This window comes from Cricetulus griseus, chromosome 6 (genome assembly GCF_003668045.3).
Source record: "Cricetulus griseus strain 17A/GY chromosome 6, alternate assembly CriGri-PICRH-1.0, whole genome shotgun sequence".
In the NCBI taxonomy this organism is placed as follows: domain Eukaryota; kingdom Metazoa; phylum Chordata; class Mammalia; order Rodentia; family Cricetidae; genus Cricetulus; species Cricetulus griseus.
Genome location: NC_048599.1, coordinates 59,505,097 through 59,519,029, shown reverse-complemented (window position 1 = coordinate 59,519,029; position 13,933 = coordinate 59,505,097). Strand labels below are relative to the sequence as shown.

At 45.3% G+C, this 13,933-nt stretch overlaps 1 long non-coding RNA gene across 2 annotated transcripts in view; it reads left to right on the top strand.

The window, feature by feature from the left end:
* The first annotated feature begins 1,414 nt into the window (after positions 1–1,414).
* LOC103163172 overlaps positions 1,415–13,933 on the top strand; it is a 36,342-nt gene continuing 23,823 nt past the window's right edge. For both annotated transcript variants that reach the window (XR_003486577.2, XR_003486576.2), the window contains exon 1: positions 1,415–1,585. This is a non-coding gene — a long non-coding RNA (uncharacterized LOC103163172). The remainder of the gene's footprint in view (positions 1,586–13,933) is intronic.

Sequence of the window (13,933 nt, the reverse complement as noted above, 5' to 3'; positions counted from 1 at the left end):
GGAGAGAGAGGAGAGAGAGAGAGAGCTAAGTGAAGAGAGCGTAAGGGGGGGGGGTCTGTCTTTTAAAGAGGTCCTTTGCACCTTCATGCAGATTTGGTTCCCATGGAACCCTGGGCTGACCAGGGTACTGCCTGAGTGGATTCTGCCAGGTAATAGAGGCAGGCCAGCATAATGCCTGAACCTTTCAGATGGTCCTGATGAAAACGTCCAGCTACAGGTTTTTTTGTTTGGGGGTTTTGTTTGTTTGTTTTTGCTTTTCAAGACAGGGTTTATTTGTGTAACAGCCCTGGCTGTCCTGGAACTCACTCTGTAGACCAGGCTTGTCGCAGACTCACAGAGATCTGCCTGCCTCTGCCTCCTGAGTGTTGGGATTGCTCCACCATGCCCCATGTTATTTTAAAAATAACAATTATTTTTAAAAATTCAGCCAGCCTGTGTAGTACACACCTATAATCCTAGCACAGAACCAGTCTCAACTGAGGTCAACCTGCACTGAAGATCCTCCTGACTCAGCTTCTTGAGTGCTGGAATTACAGGTGCTTGCTGTCATATTCAGTTTGGGTAGGATGACGACAGTCTTCGGAAAAGGTGAATTTTCACAACTAGTGACGTTTTGTATTTTGTGACATTGCATTTTACAGGGCCCTCTAATCTGCTTCTTGTCCCTCAGTCTTGTTTCCCCAGTGAAATCACTAGCTCTCCATTCTGGAGTGTTTAGCCAGAGACCCAAGGATACCTGAGGACAAGTGGTGGAGTGATGAGGCCTCTTGGGCTTTCGTTTCCTTTCATCGCAGCCACTTAAGATTTCCACTTCTTCCTTTCAAGTAAACTAAAATATTAGAGCAAAAGGACAAGCGAACATAATTGGACCTTCTAAGAGTGAATCTTTAGACTTAAAAAAAAAAGGGCAGTTTCCATTTTATTGATGAAAATGTGTTTGCTTTCTACTCAGTCAATTACCCATTGTACGTTGGATGGCATTTTCTGGTTCGAATGACTGTCTGTAAAACACCAACATTTAAAAATCTTTTTCCTCCACTTCTATTTCAGTGTCGACAACTCCATTAGAATCTTTGAGTCGGTGCTTTTCGAGCCGAAGGTAGCTCAGCCGAGATGTTTGGTTTTGCTTCTCTTTATGAGCAGCGTCGTTTTAAAAAAAAAAAAAAAATCACTCAGAGGACAAAAGAGAAAAAGGATAATTGAATGTGTGCTGGGCTTGCTGGGGTGGGAGGCTGGGCGCAGGATTCTGAAATACTCCCGCCAAAAGCCGGAGTGGGCTCTCGGCCTCCCCTCTGAGATGCAAAGCCGCCTTTGACCGGCCTCCGGCGGGGCGCGTGGCTCCCCCTGCAGGACGGACGGAGAACTGCTATGAGAGACGTTCCAGCCTCGTGCTGCTTTAAAGGGCTGGGGACTGCTGCGCTCGGCTCGCCTGCTCGCCGCTTCCGGGCTGACAGTCTGGGCTGCACGCAGTGGCGGGCCCGGGAGCCTGAGAAGATGACTAGGAGTGTCTGAACCCCAGGGTTCAGGCTGGAGAGCCGGTTCCTGACTGCACGGGAGACGCCCTCGCTCAGGACACAGTTCAAAGGTGGCTTCCCTCGGTTTTTGTCTCTATTATCCCACTGCCTTTTCTTCTCCTGACCTCGGCTTACTTTTAAAAATTATCCGGAACGCTGTTTGTGCAAGTTATCTGAGATAAGTAATTTAAACTGCCTGGGACTCAGTTTTTCTCTCTTTTTTTTTCTAATAATACTAAAATTACAACTCTTAAAAAAAAAGCATTTGGTGATATCTTATAAAATTCAGTGTGTGTTTACTCTGCGCTCAGAATAACACCTGAGTATTTATTCAGAAGAAATTAAAAATTTATGTCCATGTTCAGAGTAGTGTAATAATACCTAAAGACATTAAAGCCAAATGCCGGTCAACAGGTAAGAACACAACAAACTGATACATTTGTGTAGTGGAGTACCACTCTAGTAATTTAGGATATATATCAGAATGCTGATTCTTTGACTGTTGTGGATAGAAAGGAACTTTCTGGAGCAGTGGAAATGTTCTGTGTCTTGACTGTCACGATGGTTATGTGAGTTCATATACTTGTTAAAAACTAGAAGATTTGTGCATTTCAATACATGTACATTTTAACTTTAAATATCTTTGTTTTGGGACCAGGTCTTGTCATGTAGCTTAGGCTGTCCTTGAACTCCTCCTGTGTCTACCTTCCCAGTACTGAGAATACAGTAGTACACCAAAAATATTTTTGAAAAATAATAGTAACCATCTCACAGGTCCTTGTAATGATTGTGTTTTATGTTTATGTAATATGCTTATGTAATATGTTTGGAGAACTGGGGAGATGGCTCAGTGGGAAAAGGGCTTGCTTTGCTAGCATAAATTCAATCCCAGAATCCAGGTTTTAAAATGAGTATTTGCCAGGCAGTGGTGGCACACACCTTTAATCCCAGCACTCTTGAGGCAGAGGCAGCCAGATCTCTATGAGTTTGAGGCCAGCCTGGTCCACAGAGTGAGTTCCAGGACAACCAAAGCTACACAGAGAAACCCTGTCTTGAAAAAAAAAAAAAAAAGCAACAATAAAATAAAATAAAATAAATGAGTGCTTATAATGCCCCTTGCTGGAGAGACAGAGACAGGGGGACTCCTGGGGTTCACTGGCTGTCCAGCCTAGCCTCCTTATCAACCCAGGGAGGGACCTTGTCTTAAAACAATAAGGTGGATAGCTCCTGAAGAACAATACTGTGTGCACTGGTCTCCACCTGTGCACACACATGCACACACACAAAATTAAGATATAGTGTGTGGAACCTAGATGCCACTATACAAGTTTCTGCATCATGCTTATATGCACTTATATATAATACTTATAGTTAGCCCAAAATCTGAGACTTGGAGAAAGACTTCACAATTTAAAGTACTACATGTCAGAAATTTCCATGAAAGAAATCCCCAGTGGGAAAGGAGGACTCTCTCTACCACTGTCTTAACCTCAAAAAGGTTGAGAGACTCAAATGGGGCCACATACTTACATTTGTATTTGAACAATGTAAAGGAATACAGATGTGTATAATTAGGTTATTCAGCTTACCTTTCTGACATAATTTCTTTTATGTTGTTGGCGATTATAATTTTATTTATTTATTTATTTATTTTGGTTTTTCGAGACAGGGTTTCTCTCCATAGCATTGGAATCTGTCCTGGAACTCATTCTGTAAACGAGGCTGGCCTCAAACTCACAGAGATCCACCTGCCTTTGCCTCTGTGCTAGGATTGAAAGTGTGCTCCACTACTGCCCGGCTGACTATAATTTTTAGACAGGGTCTCACTGTGTAGTGGAGACTGGCCTCAAGTTCACAATTCTCCTATTTCAGACTCTCATATGCAATTTTATGCCTGACCTAATATAATTTCTATGTCTGAGAAACATTGCTTCAAGTCCAAATGCCAAAGAGTCACAGAATTTAGCAAGGGACAGCACATGCTCTATTGGTGTGGAACCCACATCTTCAGTGATCATTGCCCACAGATGCATCAAGGACATTGCACTTGATGTGGCTTTTCAATCTGACCCTCTGCAGTGCCTTGTAGAGGGAAAGGAGGTTGACTGCCTGAATGGGCCTGCTAGTTCTGTCACTTGCTCCATGTGAAATTCAGGAACTTACTTAACCTTCCTAAGCCTTAGTTGCCTTACTGCAAAGCAGGAATAATTCCTACCTCATGGGGCTTTCTAGGCTAGTTGGAGGGAGAAACTATGTGTTGGGGGGGGCACACTGGAGCTGAGGAGAAAGCTCAGTGGGTAAAGTATTTGCTGTGTTAGCGTGAGGACTACAGTTCAAATCCTCAGTGCTCACCAGCAGTATTTGTAACCCCAGCCCTGGGCGGATCCTCAGGATTTACTGGTCAACCAGTCTAGTTAAAATGGTCAAGTTCAGTAAGAGGCCGTCTCAAAAACAAGGTGAGGGCTGGTGAGATGGCTCAATGGTTACAGGCTGTAGCCATCAAGCCTGAGTACCTGAGTTTGATTCCAGGACCTATGTGTTAGAAGGAGATGGGTGATTCCCACAAGTTGTCCTCTGACTTCTACAAGTGTGAGTTTGTGTGCACATACACACAAACACAAACAAATAAATGCAATAAAAAATAAGGTGGAAAGCAATAAGGAAAGACACCTACATTGATTTCTGGCGTGCACGTGCACAGATGGCTATGCACATCCGCGTACAGGTACAGAAAGAAAGAGAAGGAGGGAGAAGGGGGTTGTTGTTGACTAACTGTAGAAGTGAATGCTGGTGATGAGACTGCTGAGCAGGCTGCCTGGCGTAGGCAAGTGTGCATTCCTGTGAGCAATCTAGGAGATGCAATACCTAGCCACGCCTCTCTGCATGGACAACGCCGGAAGATGTGGCAAACCGGGTGGAAGGTCTTGGAGCGTGCAGCAAAGGGTAGGCAAAATTCAGAGGCTGCTCAAATAAAGAGTCGGTAAGAAACAGCCAAAAAGCCAAAATGGGAAGAACTTCCTGGAAGAATGAAGTTGCACCCTCTGCCCTATGTGTAAATCTCCTTTCTTTGCGCTCCTCTAGAAGCCCTCCATGAAATCCACGTGATCTGCTAAAGCGCTTGTGTAAGTGGATTTCTAGGGAGGAGTGGGAGAATTACCGAGCCCTGCCTTGAGGGGCATAGTCAGGAAAGTCAGGTTGCAAACACCCACATCTGCCTTACTCTGAATGTGTCTGGCACAGTCCTGGGTTCGGGGTATGTGTTTAATGAGTGACAGACATTTTAGGTTGCGCCTCGTGTGCACGTGTGTACGTGTTCTGGCAAAGAAAACTGCTTGGTTCCTGCTGTGGGTTCACGTTAGTGCCCCGGCGCAAGTGTTTGTATAATAACAAAGGGGTCCTTGCGCCTTCTGGTGGGCACTTGTGTGGTGGGGGATACGGCAATAGTGGGCTCACCGGCACAAATGTTTGTATAATGACAAAGGGCTCTTTGCGCCTTCTGGTGGGCGCTTGTGCGGTAGGGATGCGGTTATAGTGGGCTCCAGTTCTACCTCCCTACAGACCGGAAAAGCTCCCTCTTTTGGACACAAATGATTCTCTGCCACTCTCCACTCCGCTTCACGCCGGTATTAACAGGCGCCGGGCGAGCAGCAAGCAGCTGTCCCTCCCCGCGGGGACCGCGTCACTCCTTCTTGTGGCTTCTCGCCCACGCTGCGCCTCTAGGGAGCTACCACAGTGGCCCGATGGTCCCGCGGGTGGCAGGATCTGTGCTTTCCGCCCCACCCGGCCCTGACCCGGGGCATCTCGCGAGCGCCCCCTGCTCGTGATTCTGGGACTGCAGTTCTGCGCCCTGGCGAGCTCCGGAGCGCCCGGCGGCGCGTTCCTAGCCGGGTCAGGGTCAAGGTCTGGCTCCGGGTGCCGCGCCGCCCCCTGGCGCTGAGACCGAGGGACCGTGCGGGTCGCTACCGCGTGAACCTGGGGCAGCCAGCGCCGCCACCGCCCACGGGGCGGAGACTGAGCTCCGGGTGGACCCGGTGCGGGTACGGTGCAGGCCGTGACTGTGCGGCCCCGGGTGTGCTCTGCGCCAGCCCTGTGCGAGTCTGAGCTCAGCCTCATGACAAAAGCGTTTTAAATTCGGATGACTCTTCCGAGGCCGCCTGCCTCGGGCGGGACAGGAGTGTGGGACAGCAGGTTCATTTTGTTATAAGCTAGTGACGCAGACGTGGAGGAATTTCTGACCTCCACACTAACAACCTCTCCTGTTTCCCAAACTTATATTTTGAGGACAAGCATGACATACTATGACATCCCCCAAATACGTTGTATTTTTATCTATACAGAGCTGAGATTGCCATACCTATACTTGTTTTGACCCTCTCTTTGGCGGGTTCTGGAGCTTTCTGTTTATTTTGAGATAGGGTCTCAAACTCTGTTTCCTTCAGCTTCCATCTAAGTGCCGGGATTATAGACATGTGCCACCATACTAAGCTCCTTGAGTCTATCTGCTTCCTCCTCTCTCCTCCCCTCCGCTTCCTGTCACCATTGTCTTCCTCCAGTGGCCCACTCTCCCCCAGACCCTCCATCAGCCCCTCTTTTGACTCCTAGCGCCAGTTACAGTTTAGGCTAACAGGACATGAGCAGCTCCGACCCAAGTATTCAGCTCTCATCACTATTCCCATTTGGTTCCCAATCCTCACATTCTAGGCTATTTCTGGCTGTCTATTGCACCACCCTCTCACTAATTCCTATCGTTAAAGCGCCCCAAATGCTGCCCCCTCCCCCTCTGTCATCACTGCTCCTGACTCAGGCCCAACCTTTCCTAGGATCTAGATTGGCAATCTCAGTCCAGAGCAGAACGGTTTCCAGATGGGGCCTGATGGAGTGTGTGTGACAGGCTGGTGCTCCCGGGACCGATCCTGGAGTCTCGAGGCTTGGCAGGATCCTCTCTTACTGCCCAACAGGCCGATTGCTGTCTGCAGGACCACAGGACAAATTCAAGCTTCTTCTGTCCAAGGGCTTTGACCTCTGTTTCTCAATCTCTCCTGCCGTGGAGTTACTGAATCCTCCTAGGACAGGCCGCAATATCCCTTCACAGTGAAGGAGGAGGGCGCTTGCCTTATTCTTCCTGCCGGTGTATCCTGAGATTCTGCTGGGTCATTCACACCAAGAACTGGTAATGGAGTCAGGGCCAACCTGATTGTGTCTGCTTCCTTTGGAGGATAGTGAGCATCCACACTGAGCACCTGCTGAGTGGCTTAAAGACCGCTGACATACACTCACACACACCCCGCCCCCATCCAGCTAAGTTCCACCCCTTGCATCAAGCCTCACTTAACTCAGGGCTTAATTAGAGCCTGCCTTTATCACTTACTGTAGTTTTCGCACTCTGTCAGCAATGTTTCCAGAAAGAGGTGGTGATGTTAACTCTGTTTCTCCGGTCACCTACCACACCTTAGTCAGGACAGCCAATCACATGGTTTGGGGGTAGAGCTTGGCTTCCTTTCACAGAGCTCTTGGAATGTGTGCTATGAATTGGTGCCCAGATGTGCGTTTATAGGTCTTTGCTGCCCCTTGAGGCCTCCACAGAGCTGTTCTTGGCCCACCTTTGAGGACGCACTGTGCCTCTCTCTCCTCATGTGCTCATCCTCACACTTGAAATATCACTTCCTGAGTTTCAGAATTTCTTGTACCAGGAAAGCATTAGGGGAGGGGCCAGTGAGGACAGCTGTATTTTTAGTAAGTTGATTGAAAATACTGCCATTTATTATCATTATCCATTTATTTATAAACACATTTCTTAATCCCCAAAATACAAGAATGACAGCATTTAATATTAATAACAACCTTTTGCTTCTTTAGAGTCTCATGTAGCCCAGACTAGTCTTGAACTCCTGATTCTCCTGCCTCTACCTCCCGAATGTTGGGATTTGATGGGTATGTCACCACACTCAGCAACAAATCTCTTAAATGAAATAAAATGGTCTCTTAAAAATTGGAGTGCCAGCCGGATGTTGGTGGCACACGCCTTTAATACCAGCACTTGGGAGGCAGAGGCAGGTGGATCTCTGTGAGTTCCAAGCCAGCCTGGTCTCCAGAGCAAGTGCCAGGATAGGCTCCAAAGCTACACAGAGAAACCCTGTCTGGAAAAAAAAAAATTGGAGTGCCAGCCAGGTGATGGTGACACGCACCTTTAATCCCAGCACTAAGGAGACAGAAGCAGGAAGATCTCTGTGAGTTCGAGACCAGCCTGGACTACAAGACTACAGGACAGCCAAGACTACACAGAGAAACCCTGTCTCAAAAAACAAAAACAGGGGACTGGAGAGATGGCTCAAAGATTAAGTGCACTGGCTGCTCTTCCAGAGGTCCTGAGTTCAATTCCCAGCAACCACATGGTGGCTCACATGAGATCTGGTGCCCTCTTCTGGTGTGCATATATACAGAATGTTGTATACATAATAAATAAATAAAATCTTAAAAAAAGAATTTCTTGTGATGTCATAAATAATAACACTCATGCAAATGTCTTTTAATTAGCTTGTCATAATTATATCTCAGCAATAAACAGTGTACATTGTATATCAGATAGGGTCGTTGGTGGCTCCACTCTGTGTTACTACCTCCACTTTCAGATCAGGCATAAGACACAGTGTATGCCTGTAATCTGCCTACCTCATGGTAGAGAGAAAAAGAAAGTGGGGGAAGCTGCCATCTTTCTTAAGGAATGGTCTGCAGGGAGTGACAAGGTCATATCCCTCACAGTTCAGTGACTAAAGCACAAAATCACATGTACTTCTAATAGGTCCAGGAAGACTATTCCCCCTACAAAGTCGAAGGCTGCAAGTCACATCACCTGCAAAGGAAGGGGATGCATAGACATCCAACAGGAAAGGACACATAGCAAGACTGTCTGAAAAAAAAAAAAAAGAATGAAAGAAAAAACATGATACTATGAGATCAACCCTGTGTTAATTGTGAAGGTTAAGGGCTAGAGAGGTGGCTCACTGGCTGCTCTTCCAGAGCATCTGAAGGATGCTCACACCAGTCTCTAACTCCAGTTCTAGGTGATCGGGCATCTGTGGCTGTCAGGCTCCTGCACTCCCACAGAGCACACACGCTCATGCAGGTTCACACACATTCACATAAATTAAAAAAAATTTTTTCAAGACAGCATTTCTCTGTGTACCAGCCCTGGCTGTTCTAGAACTCGATTTGTAGACAAGGTTGGCCTTGAACTCTCAGAGGTCCACCTGCCTCTGACTTTCAAGTGCTGAGATTAAAGTCATGGGTTACTACCACCCAGCTAGAAATTTTTATTAAAAATAAATAAATAAGCTGGGCATGGTGTTCCATGTCTTTAATCCCAGCTCTCAGGAGGCAGAGATAGGTGGATCTCTGTGAGTTTGAGGCCAGCCTGGTTTATGAAGTGAGTTCCAAGACAGCCAGAACTACACAGAGAAATCCTGTCTAGAAAAACCAAAATAAATAAATAGAGTTTGGAGAGATGATTCAATAGAATCTGATTCCCAGTACCAATGTGGGATGGCTCACAATTCCTGTAACTATAGCCCAGAGAGATCCAATGCCTCTGGCATCCATGGGCATCTGCACTCCCATGCACACACACACAGACACAGTGTGAAATAAATAAATATTTAAAGATAAATAAATAAAAATCTTTTGATGTTGCAGAATGACATTTAGCTAGTAAAGGATATTCATATAATATATGTAGCTTATTAAAAACAATATATATATATATATATATATATATATCTTATAATCTTATTTTTCCTGAAAGAAAGAACAAAAGAAAGGCAGAACTAGAAAAAGCCTAGAATAATATATACCCAAGTGTCTTTATTGGTTGTCTCTAGGGATTAGATTTAATAATTCCATTATTTTCTTTTTCCTTAGTTCACTTTTCCTGAGTTTTCTGAAATACTTTTTTTTAAAAAAATTATTTATTAGTTCTAGTTAGGGAACAAGCTTGTTTCACATGTAAGTCCCTTCTCCCTCCCCTCATCCCCATGCTGAAATACTTTTATAATAGTAAAAAGCAAGAAGAATAATGCTTGAAAGAGAAAAAAAGAAAAGAAAAGAAAACCAAGTGGTGGCGCTCACACTCAGGAGGCAGAGGCAGGTGGATCTCTGTGAGTTCGAGGCCAGCCTGGTCTACAAAGCTACACAGAGAAACCCTGTCTCAAAAAATAAAAAAGAAAAGAATAATGTTTGAAGGAATGCTATTGAATTAAAGGTTTTCTTCAAAAGAATGCCAAGGTCTCTGGGGCCTTATACTGAGGTGGGAGCATGCCCGGCCACGAGGTGGCAGTGCAGCATGAAGCCGTGTCCTCCTTCAGCCTGCACCCTCTGCAATACCCTTGTAGGAGCCCTCTAGTAACAGCCCTTCTGTCCCAGTACATGGGGGCAGCCCTGAAAGCAGAGACAGCCTGTGCAACGAGTGGCTGAGGAGCAGAAGAAAGCCGTACAGTGTCAAGTCTGAAGGGGATGCATTTTCTTCAGCCTTTTGTCCACATTCCTCTGAAGTAAAGGAACATTTTAACTTTAAAATGTGAAAAGCCTGAGGGTAAAAACACTAAGAACACATTCTTTTTTGTTGTTGTTTTTGGTTTTGCTTTTTTGGAGACAGGGTTTTTCTATGTAGCCCTGGCCACCCTGAACTCTTTGTAGACCAGTCTGGTCTCGAACTCACTGAGATCCTCCTGCCTCTGCCATCTGAGTGCTGGGATTAAAGGAGTACACCACCACGTCTGCCTTAAGACTGCTTTCTTTAAAACCCAGGACCAGGGAGTTTGGAGAGATGAGTCCGGGGTTTAAGAACACTGGCTGTTCTTCCAGAGGACCTGGGTTCAATTCCCAGTTTCTAATATATGACAGCTCACAACTATTTGTAATTTTAATTTCAGCAGATCTGGTACCCTCATACAGATATATGTGCAGGCAAAACACCAATGCACACAAAAATAAATTTTTTATTTGTTTTTCAAGACAGGCTGTCCTGGAACTGGCTTTGGAGACCAGGCTGGTCTCACTCACAGAGATCAGCCTGTCTCTGCCTCCCAAGTGCTGGGATTGAAGGTGTGTGCCACCATTGCCATCGCTACCACCACTCGGAGAAATAAATAAATCTTAACAAACAAACACACAAACAAACAAAAAAGAACCCAGGACCACCAACCCAAGGGTGGCCCCATCCATAAGGGGGTGGGCTCTCCTTGATATATCACTAAAAAAATATCGGTTAAGAGCACTGACTGCTCTGCCAGAGGATTCTCCAGCTTCAATTCCTAGCACCCATATGTTGGCTCACAGCTGTCTGTAACTCCAGTCACAGGGGACCCAACACCCTTACTCGGACATACATGCAGGCAAAACAACAATGCATATAAAATTTAAGAAAATATCCAAACTAATGGAGATATATTCTCAACTGAGGTTTCTTCCTCTCAGATAACTCTACTTGTGTCAAGTTGACATAAAACTAGCCAGTACAAGTTAAAAGCACTTTGGGCTGTTACGATTAATGCAGCAATGAATATTTGTGTATAAGTTTTTTGTGGCGGGGGAATGTTTTCATTTTTCTGTGATGCCAAGGTTTGGATGTTTCCCAGAGATCCTGTGTTAAAGGCCTCAAGGTGGTGCCAGTGGAAGGTGCTCCTGGATTATCTCTGTATCTTTTCTGTATTAGGTGCTAATTATCAAAATGAATGTGGGAAAGATGGTTTCTGTGGTGTCCTAGTTAGGCTTTTATTGCTGTTATAAATCACCATGACCAGAAGCAACTTGGGGAGGGAAGGATTTATTTCAACTTACAGTTTATAGTCCATCATGAAGGGAAGTCAGGGCAGGAACTCAAGGCAGGAGCTGATGCAGAGGCCATTGACAAGTGCTGCTTACTGGTTTGCTTCCCCTGGCTTGTTCAGCCTGCCTTTTTATGTACCCCAGGACCACCTTCCCAAAGATGGTACTGCCCCGAGTAAGCTGGGCCCTCCCACATTGACCATCAATCAAAAACTGTCCCACAGGCTTGCCTCTAGGCTAGTCTGTTGGGGACATTTTCTCAAGTGAGCTTCCCTCTTCTCAGATGACCCTAGTACTGTCATGGTGACCAAAACTAACCAACAAATGGTGAACATAAAGATGTATTAATAAAAAATTAACAGATGTCCCTGTCAAGACTGTTGTAAGGTCCAGCTGTGATGTCATCTGTATGTGTACCACCCTGAAGGGCTTTACAAGGAAGCCCAAGATCTTCCCATCTTTTTCCCCACTTGTCCGGTCTCCCTAAGATCCTGACCTACCCTCCTGAATCGCCACTCTGGCTCTTCCATGATAGCATCTTGGCTTGCTACAGTCACCTCCAGGAATCATTCTCAAGATGATCCTTGGGGCAGGATGAGAGACTGGTTAGGCTTTGTCTCCATTCTGAGAGGCTGGAGAAGGCTGGCTGTGACGTCTGTGGCTTCATCCAGTGTCCAAGGGATGTTCTTTGTTTTGCTGGCCAGAGAGGTTGTGAGGAATATTGATTGCATATACACAATCACTTGGACTTCATCCTGGCAAACTGGATGCCTGTCCCTCCCTAAACTACAATAGGTCTTTTATATATTGCTGTTGCTATTCTAAGTGACACCTTGCCATGCCTACCGTGACAGGTCACAGGTTATCATAAAGTCCTCAGATGACCCCACTGACATGCTTATGTTCCATTAGCTCTGAATAGAGAGACCTAGGGCTTTCACTGGATGTCAGGACCTAAGACTTTCGCTGGGTCACGGCTCTTGCTCAGGACACACTGAGTGGCTCCTGCCTGATTTTTCTAAGCCTGAGAAGCCACCCACCCACAAAATCAATTAAATCCATGAATGCTAGTTTTAGGAACTAGTTTGCCCCTTTTGATGTGATGCAGGGTAAAAGTCATGTTCCATGCCTGGACACAAGATTCTGGTAAGCTGGGTGTGATGGTTTGAATAAGAATGACCCTTGTGCACTCATATGTTTGAGTATTTGGTCTCAGTTGATGGAACTGTTTGGGAAGAATTGTGTAGCTTTGTTGAAGGAGTGTGTCATTGGAAGCAGGCTTTGAGGTTTCAAGGACTCATGCCATTCCCAATGTCTTCTCTGTGCATCGTGCTTGTTGATCAAGATGTGAGCTCTCAGCTACTGCTCCAGCACCATGCCTGCCTGCTGCCATGCTTCCCACCATGGTGGTCATGGACCCTCTGAAACTATAAGCCCCAAATAAACTACTTCTCCTGTAAGTTGCCTTGGTCATCATGGTGTCTTCTCACAGCAACAGAAAAGTGACTAAGACACGAGACAACTCCAGTAGTTCAAAAGACTCTGAGTTGTGTTTCTCATGTAACTAATATTGAAAGTCCATTCCTTTATACACTACACATCTGATATTTGTTGGATAAATTCTAAATGAACTAGTGGAATTAATACACTCATGACTTTTTCGAAAAACAAGAATTAGAGACTGAGGAGATGGATCAGTCAGAAAAATGCTTGTACAAGTATGAAGATAAGAGCTTGGATCCCCAGAATACACATCATGTGTACTGGGAAGACACATGAAGATTCCTAGGGTTTGCAGGACAGCCAATGTTGTTGAATTTGTAAGGTGTTGTTTTGTTTTGTTTTGTTTTGGCTTTTCCAGAAAGGGTCTTTTCCGTGTAGCTTTGGAGTCTGTCCTGGAACTCACTCTATAGACCAAGCTGGCCTCGAACTCACAGAGATCCGCCTGGCTCTGCCTCCCAAGTGCTGGGATTAAAGGAATGAGTCACCTCTGCCCATCTTGTTTATTTATTTATTTAGTGGTTTATCAAGACAGGGTTTCTTGTTGTAGCTTTGGAGCCTGTCCTGGTCTCTCTTTTTTTAAATGTGTGTTCTGGGGATTGATCTCAAGTCATTAGGCTTGCACAGTAAGCATTTTTAGCCACTAGTCAGCCCCATAAGAAACTTTTGGAGCATATATCCACTCTGTTTCACCAGGCCAGTATGTATTGTTTTGACTGAAGTATAATCCTTAACAACTGTCTCACATAATAAACCATTTCCAGCCTAAGCGGCCTTTGCTTTTGTGGACTGCTTCTGCCATAAATATATAAACATAATTTCAGTGAAATGAATGATAACTGAGACATGCGAAGGTAGCTTAACATTCAGAGAATTTCTAGGAAAACAGACTCCTTTTGTGAAATAAATACCTGTTTGAAAGTTTGTTTTGTAGATATGAATTGAAATTTTGTTCATTGAGTTCTCTCAGAGTGAAACACATCTGCATGGCAACACAGTCAATGGAAATGGTCTCTAAGATAACAAAGTATAGGTCATGTATTATTTGCTTTTGTCTCTCTTAGAAATGAATATAGACGCTGGGCGGTGGTGGCGCACGC